Below are 9,457 nucleotides of genomic sequence, written 5' to 3'. Positions count from 1 at the left end.
TTTGTTATCCTATACAGTAATATGGTTTGAGTCTAGGCTTGATTCCAGCTGAGCTATACATATAATATTAACAGTCTCTGCTTATTTCTCACTTCTATATCTTGACTACAAGAACACATTGGATCTGAAACGTATGTTTAAAAAATGACCCAGTTGCTAGTGTCAGAACGCCCGGTGCAACTACCAACATGTGCTCTAAAGCATAATTAACGTGGAGCAGTTTTATATGGATAAACGAATCCTATATTCCTATGTGATAGTTTAAGAGCCTCATTTAGCAGTTATATATGCTTATAAGTTACTGTCCTTGAGACTTGCTTTGCTCTTGAACATGATTTATGTAAGCGCGTGAACTGAGGCAGGTCTTAGCAGCCATTTTTTTTCCTCTTTCTACTTAGAAATCTTATTCTAGTTGCCATTCCGTTCAGATGCTAATCATATATAGTTTCTCCAGATAAACCCTCGTAAGTCATGACCCGGCAGGTCCATTAATTAAAGCTGTTGCATTCGACTTCAATCAAAGAAAAAGGAAATTATATATATATATATATATATATATATATCTTTCTGTAAGTCATGACCCGGCAGGTCCATTAATTAAAGCTGTTGCATTCGACTTCAATCAAAGAAAAAGGAATTATATATATATATATATATATATATATATCTTTCTAACCTTTAGATGTTTTGAGGGGAAGCAACGGTCTATTCCGGAAATTAAATCTTTCTTGCTTCACACCTTGTTGAGTTGGAGTTTGGTTTCTAATCTTTTTTTCATGTTCTAATTTTCTAGAAATACTTGACCTTTGTAATTTAAGAGCTTAATGTATTGTTACCCCGTACACCCCTGGTCTACTCGATCTTTGATCAATACAATTTCGTTATCATTATCATTATTATTATTTTTAAATTCTTACCTATATAATGGTTTGGGAAACAAAAGTATAGAATAAAAACATATAAGATTAATTTGCATTTTGCCCCTTAAACTATAGGATCAACTTCAATGTCTACAAGGGTTCAAGCAATAACCTTATAGTTACCAGGTGGGGTTAGTTGCTTGTAAGAGTTTGATTAACAGTTAGAAATTAGAATTGTTGTACAGTATGTTCTACGACGTGCAACTAACCTTCTTTTTTTAGAGAGAGTTTAAATCTATAGCGTCCGCTCCTGATGGCGGGGATTGAACCCTAGATCTTTTATTCAACCATTAGAGATTTTACCAGTTGAGCTAACTGAAACCCACCGATGTGCAACTAACCTAAGTGAAGTTCTCATGTCATAAAAATAAAAATAAAAGATGGCCAAAATAAATAATTAAACTAGCCTTTTTAAATATAAATTTGTTGAGGATGTGTTGTGACAAGGGCCAAAAATGCAACAATGGCCAAAACCTCCCCTTGGGTTCATTATAAGTGATTATTTGTGGAGAGTCAAGCCCAAAATTCCAAATGTATAATGAAAAAAGACTAATAATGCTTTAACAAGAGAGAAAATTGAAATACCAATGGCAAATGTGGAAAAATACTTAAAAACAATAGGTTTGAAATTTCGATCCATAGATAGCAAAAATAGGAAATTGAGAGAGGTCGTGAGGAAGAGAAGAGTTCCTTTATACCAATATTTCTACCCCAAGCTTTAGAATTGTGAAAATGTCTACTAGCTAAGTGTGCTTTTACTTTAAAGTTTCAGCTCCAAGGGTAAAACGTGATTTGCTTGTTTTGAATCTAATTGGGGCATTTTGTATTGAATTTGGGGTGTTCTTAGTGATTGATTTTTGGTCAATAGAAGAGGCTTTGAACCCTAAATGTATCAATCAAAGAGGTTATTGCTAGATTTGCTTTAATTGGATAAGAGAGTTAGCATGTTTTTTTACATAATTTGGGAAATAAAATGATTTGCTCTCTTTGGTTGATTTAAATTAGTCGTTTTAGACTATTAGAATGCTCACCTAACTAAGGGCTAGCAGCTAAAGTTGGGCAATGAAAGTCAACCATGTTTTACAGGCAAAAAATGTTAGTGCTGAAAACTTGGGTTACAAACAGTAGGAGCATAAGCCCTTGTAAGGTAAGAATTTGAGTTCTCCCCCATCTGATTGTATCCTACCGCGGTGCCTGGCGCGGTGCGGTTTTGCCCCTCGTCCCCGAGTGCAAGACCAAGCAAGGGCTAGACCTTGTACTTGTAATCCCACATCGGTTAGAGAGAGCGCCCCACTACCCTTTATAACGCTTCAGGAGCTTGGGTAGTGTACCACTACTCACATGTGAGTAGTGGTACACTACCCAAGCTCCTGAAGCGTTATAAAGGGTAGTGGGGCGCTCTCTCTAACCGATGTGGGATTACAAGTACAAGGTCTAGCCCTTGCTTGGTCTTGCACTCGGGGACGAGGGGCAAAACCGCACCGCGCCAGGCACCGCGGTAGGATACAATCAGATGGGGAGAACTCAAATTCTTACCTTACAAAAAGCGCTTTTTGGGTTAGGATGAGCCTTAGCTTGCCTCCGCCCCATCTGATTGTATCCTACCGCGGTGCCTGGCGCGGTGCGGTTTTGCCCCTCGTCCCCGAGTGCAAGACCAAGCAAGGGCTAGACCTTGTACTTGTAATCCACATCGGTTAGAGAGAGCGCCCCACTACCCTTTATAACGCTTCAGGAGCTTGGGTAGTGTACCACTACTCACATGTGAGTAGTGGTACACTACCCAAGCTCCTGAAGCGTTATAAAGGGTAGTGGGGCGCTCTCTCTAACCGATGTGGGATTACAAGTACAAGGTCTAGCCCTTGCTTGGTCTTGCACTCGGGACGAGGGGCAAAACCGCACCGCGCCAGGCACCGCGGTAGGATACAATCAGATGGGGGGGAACAAATTCCTACCTTACAGCCCTCATTTGGAGTGGAAATTTTAGGCACAAGCCCTCCTCCATGAGCTTGAGGTGCTACCAACATCCCAAATGGCACACATGTACTTTACTCATGCAAAAAATTTGAAAGAACCCGACCAATACCCTCCAAATCACACACCCTCGATTCCCTAATATGTTACATGGGTTGGACTATGCTTAATAAAATAAAATAAAATACTAGCCTTATCAAATGCCTTCTACACAAAATCCACATTAACCATTTATTGCAAAAATAATACTCTCCCATGGTTCCACCCAAATCGTAAAGGTGTATAAACTGAGTTCTTGAAAGGAAAGAAATGAATATGCCAAACCAAATCAACACGTACCTAAATATAAACATAATCACATTGATGTTAATGATTCCTCTCCTAAATATAAACACAATCACATTGCTAGTTATGATTTCTCTTCTACATTTAACTTTAAAACTGTGCAAAAGACAAATGTACACTTTCAAACCAAAATAACTAATAAAATGACTTCTAAAAAAACCCTAATAAAATGAAATATAACAAAAAAAAAAAAAAAAAAAAAAAAGGAAGATAACAACCTGCCTATATCTAGCCTCAACCCTTACTATAATAATTTCAATGTGTCAAAGGAAACAAACCTTTTTGAAATTGGAGATGGTGATGAAATGAGTAAAAATTTGAGACAATCCAAAAATAATTCTATGCAAAGAAACTAAAAGGATACATGTGAGATATATTTATATAGATATTAGCCTCAGAGTACACACTCACGTGCGTGGTCATAGGCCCTTTTATTTTTTTGGGTAAAGGTTAATAATTTGCATATATTATAATTTAGAAACATAAATTTTTTTTCAAACAAATAAAAATGATAAATTTTAGAGCTAAGCAGAATCTGTAATTTCTTTTTTGAATGTAAAGGGAAAAAATCCTAAAAAATTTTAAGAATTCTCTTTTTAAATTCAAAATGAAAAAATTTTATTTGACATTTATGACCATATTTCTAAATGAAGTTACCTTTTATTAATGAGAGTATTTTTTAATAACATAAAAGTCCAGTTGAAAGAGAGGAATTCTTTTATATATATTATTAGCCTCTAAGCACGCGCATACTCAAAGACTCTTTTATTTTTTTAAATAAAGATTAATAATTTGTGATGGTGTACTATGAAATAAGCAACTCCAAGCTCATCCATAAGGGTCATCCAGGGCAAGAATAGAGGAATGGGCATTCTTTATAGAGCAGTCGTCTATGAAAAGGTTGTCCATCAACAACGACACTTGGATGACCCCCATATGGAAATTCCAAGCATGTTTCCCTACACAAGTTAATGAAGTGAACCACACATTCTTGTTTCGAGGCATGAGTAAAAATCGGATTTCATTACTACAAGTTCTTATGAAATACTTCCAAAAACGGTTATGGAAAATAAGATAAAATAATCTAACTTCCATGGCAGTTGGGGAAGTTAATCCCGAACCTTTCAACCTCCTCAAAAATGGGAGAAGTTACTAGACAAGTAACCACTTCTAGTGTACATTATATAAACACTCATCTACATCAAACAAAGGTAAGTCTAAGACGATTCCCAAAAAAGTTGGAACTCCAGAATTTGAGAGAGAAACTAACTTAAGCATTAGAGGGTTCTTTTAGTCCACCCCGGTCACCTTTGATTGTGTGTTTTCTTTTCAGACCTTTCAAGTGACTACTAAATTATTGACGCCCAGAGCATTCAACTTACTAATTTCCTATGCATCATCAATTTGAAATTGGAGATGGTTATGAAGTGAGCAAAAGGTTGAGACAATCCAAAAAAGACCTATGCAAAGAAACTAAAAGGATACATGTAGGATATATTTAAATGAGTTTAAATTCAACTAGTCACTTACCCATGAAATGCACAAAATAGTTGAACAAATTTTTAAAATTTCCACTTTGCTTAAAGTCATGATCACTTGGAAAAAGAAGAAAAAGAAAAAATACATAAGAGATTACTACTACTAACAAAGCAAACATGTTTTGAAATTGGAGATGGTGATGAAGTGAGCAAAAGGTCGAGACAATCCAAAAAAAGCCTATGCAAAGAAACTAAAAGGATACATGTAGGATATATTTAAATGAGTTTAAATTCAACTAGTCACTTACCCGTGCAATGCATGAAATAGTTGAACAATTTTTTAAAATTTCCACTTTGCTTAAAGTTATGATCACTTGGAAAAAAAGAAAAAGAAAATATACATAAGAGATTACTGCTACTAACAAAGCAAGCTTGTTTTTTCCTTCAATTCTATGCTTGCAAATACTTGAATTAATTGCTTACTAATAAAGAACATATATATGATGAGACCATGGGCCTTATCCACCCACCCTAAAAGTTCTTCTATAGAAATCTCACAAAAATAAATAGAATGTAGGGAACACTCAAGATTTATAAAAGCAACTGATGAACCATATCAATGGATATATCAATTACCAACATAGTATCATATTCAACGTCCCATGTCTTAAGCGCAGGAAGTTCATCATTGTGTTGTTCAATCAAATTAGCAAAATGCAAAAACATCATGTCTTTCCTGGATATTTATTAGAATTAAGAAATAAAATCAATCTTGAAATTTGTAGACAATAACGTTTTCATTTTATATCAAATTAAAAGTGATAAGAAATACAATAAGGAATGGTTAAAAGTGATAAAAAGTTACCACTACCTAGGTTGGGATTTCAAACGGTGTCATTTGGTAAGTTCAATTTTGAGTAAGACTTTTTGTCAAACATGTGGTGTACATGTTCTAAATGGGAATAAAAAAGAATGTTTGATAGTGTGAATACACTCCAAAAAAAAAGCACCTTAACTAAGTACACTACAATTGAACATTGAAAAAAAAAAACTTCAAAATGATCTATATAACGAAAGTTGAACTAGTTTCAAATTTCACTGTACCATTTAGTTTGGGTAAAGCAACAGTCCTCTCTCGCCTTCAACATGAACAAAGTCAACAACTAGGATTATGCTATCTAGCTTTTTCATGGTTGTTGTGCCAGGTAAGGACGAAGGGTTTATCATGGAGAGAGAAAGAGTGTATCGGGTACAACGTAAAAACTTAACCTGAAAATTTAATTAATAAAAAAAAATGGTGCTGACATGTAGGCTTGTAGCATGTAAAATTGTGAAACCTAGGTTGTCAAAATTTCAAGGCCGACAAGGTCAAAAGTTTTGGTTATATAGTATTTAATAGATAAGGATGTGGTGTAAAAGTGTAAAACTCTTATTTTACACCATTCAATCGCCCACATCAACAATCCCAACATGACATGTCAACATGAATGAAGTGTGACACATACAATCAAACCTCATCAAGCCATCAAGCTTTGTTTATCACAGATTTGCTCTCTCTCTCTCTCTCTCTCTCTCTCTCTCTCTCACACATCCCACCAGCCACCAAGCTCCGCGTTTCACACTTTGGCTCAAAACTATGAATAAAACCACCATTATATTCTCTCATGGTTGAGCTTGGGGACCACCGTGATAGTGGTGGTGGACAGTACATAGCTTTCATGGTCGGCCATGAAGTTTTATATCATAGAGATTTTGGATGAGAGAGAGAGAGAGAGAGAGAGAGAGAACGAGGTGAATGTGGAGCCGATGTGACAATTGCTATTGGTGATGGCGGAGCTTGGTGGCTGGTGGGATGTGTGAGAGAGAGAGAGAGAGAGAGAGAGAGAGAGAGAGAGAGCAAATCTGTGATAAACAAAGCTTGATGGCTTGATGAGGTTTGATTGTATGTGTCACACTTCATTCATGTTGACATGTCATGTTGGGATTGTTGATGTGGGCGATTGAATGGTGTAAAATAAGAGTTTTACACTTTTACACCACATCCTTATCTATTAAATACTATATAACCAAAACTTTTGACCTTGTCGGCCTTGAAATTTTGACAACCTAGGTTTCACAATTTTACATGCTACAAGCCTACATGTCAGCACCATTTTTTTTTATTAATTAAATTTTCAGGTTAAGTTTTTACGTTGTACCCGATACACTCTTTCTCTCTCCATGATAAACCCTTCGTCCTTACCTGGCACAACAACCATGAAAAAGCTAGATAGCATAATCCTAGTTGTTGACTTTGTTCATGTTGAAGGCGAGAGAGGACTGTTGCTTTACCCAAACTAAATGGTACAGTGAAATTTGAAACTAGTTCAACTTTCGTTATATAGATCATTTTGAAGTTTTTTTTTTTCAATGTTCAATTGTAGTGTACTTAGTTAAGGTGCTTTTTTTTTGGAGTGTATTCACACTATCAAACATTCTTTTTTATTCCCATTTAGAACATGTACACCACATGTTTGACAAAAAGTCTTACTCAAAATTGAACTTACCAAATGACACCGTTTGAAATCCCAACCTAGGTAGTGGTAACTTTTTATCACTTTTAACCATTCCTTATTGTATTTCTTATCACTTTTAATTTGATATAAAATGAAAACGTTATTGTCTACAAATTTCAAGATTGATTTTATTTCTTAATTCTAATAAATATCCAGGAAAGACATGATGTTTTTGCATTTTGCTAATTTGATTGAACAACACAATGATGAACTTCCTGCGCTTAAGACATGGGACGTTGAATATGATACTATGTTGGTAATTGATATATCCATTGATATGGTTCATCAGTTGCTTTTATAAATCTTGAGTGTTCCCTACATTCTATTTATTTTTGTGAGATTTCTATAGAAGAACTTTTAGGGTGGGTGGATAAGGCCCATGGTCTCATCATATATATGTTCTTTATTAGTAAGCAATTAATTCAAGTATTTGCAAGCATAGAATTGAAGGAAAAAACAAGCTTGCTTTGTTAGTAGCAGTAATCTCTTATGTATATTTTCTTTTTCTTTTTTTCCAAGTGATCATAACTTTAAGCAAAGTGGAAATTTTAAAAAATTGTTCAACTATTTCATGCATTGCACGGGTAAGTGACTAGTTGAATTTAAACTCATTTAAATATATCCTACATGTATCCTTTTAGTTTCTTTGCATAGGCTTTTTTTGGATTGTCTCGACCTTTTGCTCACTTCATCACCATCTCCAATTTCAAAACATGTTTGCTTTGTTAGTAGTAGTAATCTCTTATGTATTTTTTCTTTTTCTTCTTTTTCCAAGTGATCATGACTTTAAGCAAAGTGGAAATTTTAAAAATTTGTTCAACTATTTTGTGCATTTCATGGGTAAGTGACTAGTTGAATTTAAACTCATTTAAATATATCCTACATGTATCCTTTTAGTTTCTTTGCATAGGTCTTTTTTGGATTGTCTCAACCTTTTGCTCACTTCATAACCATCTCCAATTTCAAATTGATGATGCATAGGAAATTAGTAAGTTGAATGCTCTGGGCGTCAATAATTTAGTAGTCACTTGAAAGGTCTGAAAAGAAAACACACAATCAAAGGTGACCGGGGTGGACTAAAAGAACCCTCTAATGCTTAAGTTAGTTTCTCTCTCAAATTCTGGAGTTCCAACTTTTTTGGGAATCGTCTTAGACTTACCTTTGTTTGATGTAGATGAGTGTTTATATAATGTACACTAGAAGTGGTTACTTGTCTAGTAACTTCTCCCATTTTTGAGGAGGTTGAAAGGTTCGGGATTAACTTCCCCAACTGCCATGGAAGTTAGATTATTTTATCTTATTTTCCATAACCGTTTTTGGAAGTATTTCATAAGAACTTGTAGTAATGAAATCCGATTTTTACTCATGCCTCGAAACAAGAATGTGTGGTTCACTTCATTAACTTGTGTAGGGAAACATGCTTGGAATTTCCATCTGGGGGTCATCCAAGTGTCGTTGTTGATGGACAACCTTTTCATAGACGACTGCTCTATAAAGAATGCCCATTCCTCTATTCTTGCCCTGGATGACCCTTATGGATGAGCTTGGAGTTGCTTATTTCATAGTACACCATCACAAATTATTAATCTTTATTTAAAAAAATAAAAGAGTCTTTGAGTATGCGCGTGCTTAGAGGCTAATAATATATATAAAAGAATTCCTCTCTTTCAACTGGACTTTTATGTTATTAAAAAATACTCTCATTAATAAAAGGTAACTTCATTTAGAAATATGGTCATAAATGTCAAATAAAATTTTTTCATTTTGAATTTAAAAAGAGAATTCTTAAAATTTTTTAGGATTTTTTCCCTTTACATTCAAAAAAGAAATTACAGATTCTGCTTAGCTCTAAAATTTATCATTTTTATTTGTTTGAAAAAAAATTTATGTTTCTAAATTATAATATATGCAAATTATTAACCTTTACCCAAAAAAATAAAAGGGCCTATGACCACGCACGTGAGTGTGTACTCTGAGGCTAATATCTATATAAATATATCTCACATGTATCCTTTTAGTTTCTTTGCATAGAATTATTTTTGGATTGTCTCAAATTTTTACTCATTTCATCACCATCTCCAATTTCAAAAAGGTTTGTTTCCTTTGACACATTGAAATTATTATAGTAAGGGTTGAGGCTAGATATAGGCAGGTTGTTATCTTCCTTTTTTTTTTTTTTTTTTTTTTT

This window comes from Quercus suber, unplaced genomic scaffold, assembly GCF_002906115.3.
Source record: "Quercus suber isolate HL8 unplaced genomic scaffold, Cork oak 2.0 scaffold_199, whole genome shotgun sequence".
Lineage (NCBI taxonomy): Eukaryota > Viridiplantae > Streptophyta > Magnoliopsida > Fagales > Fagaceae > Quercus > Quercus suber.
Note: the sequence above shows the minus strand (reverse complement) of the source record.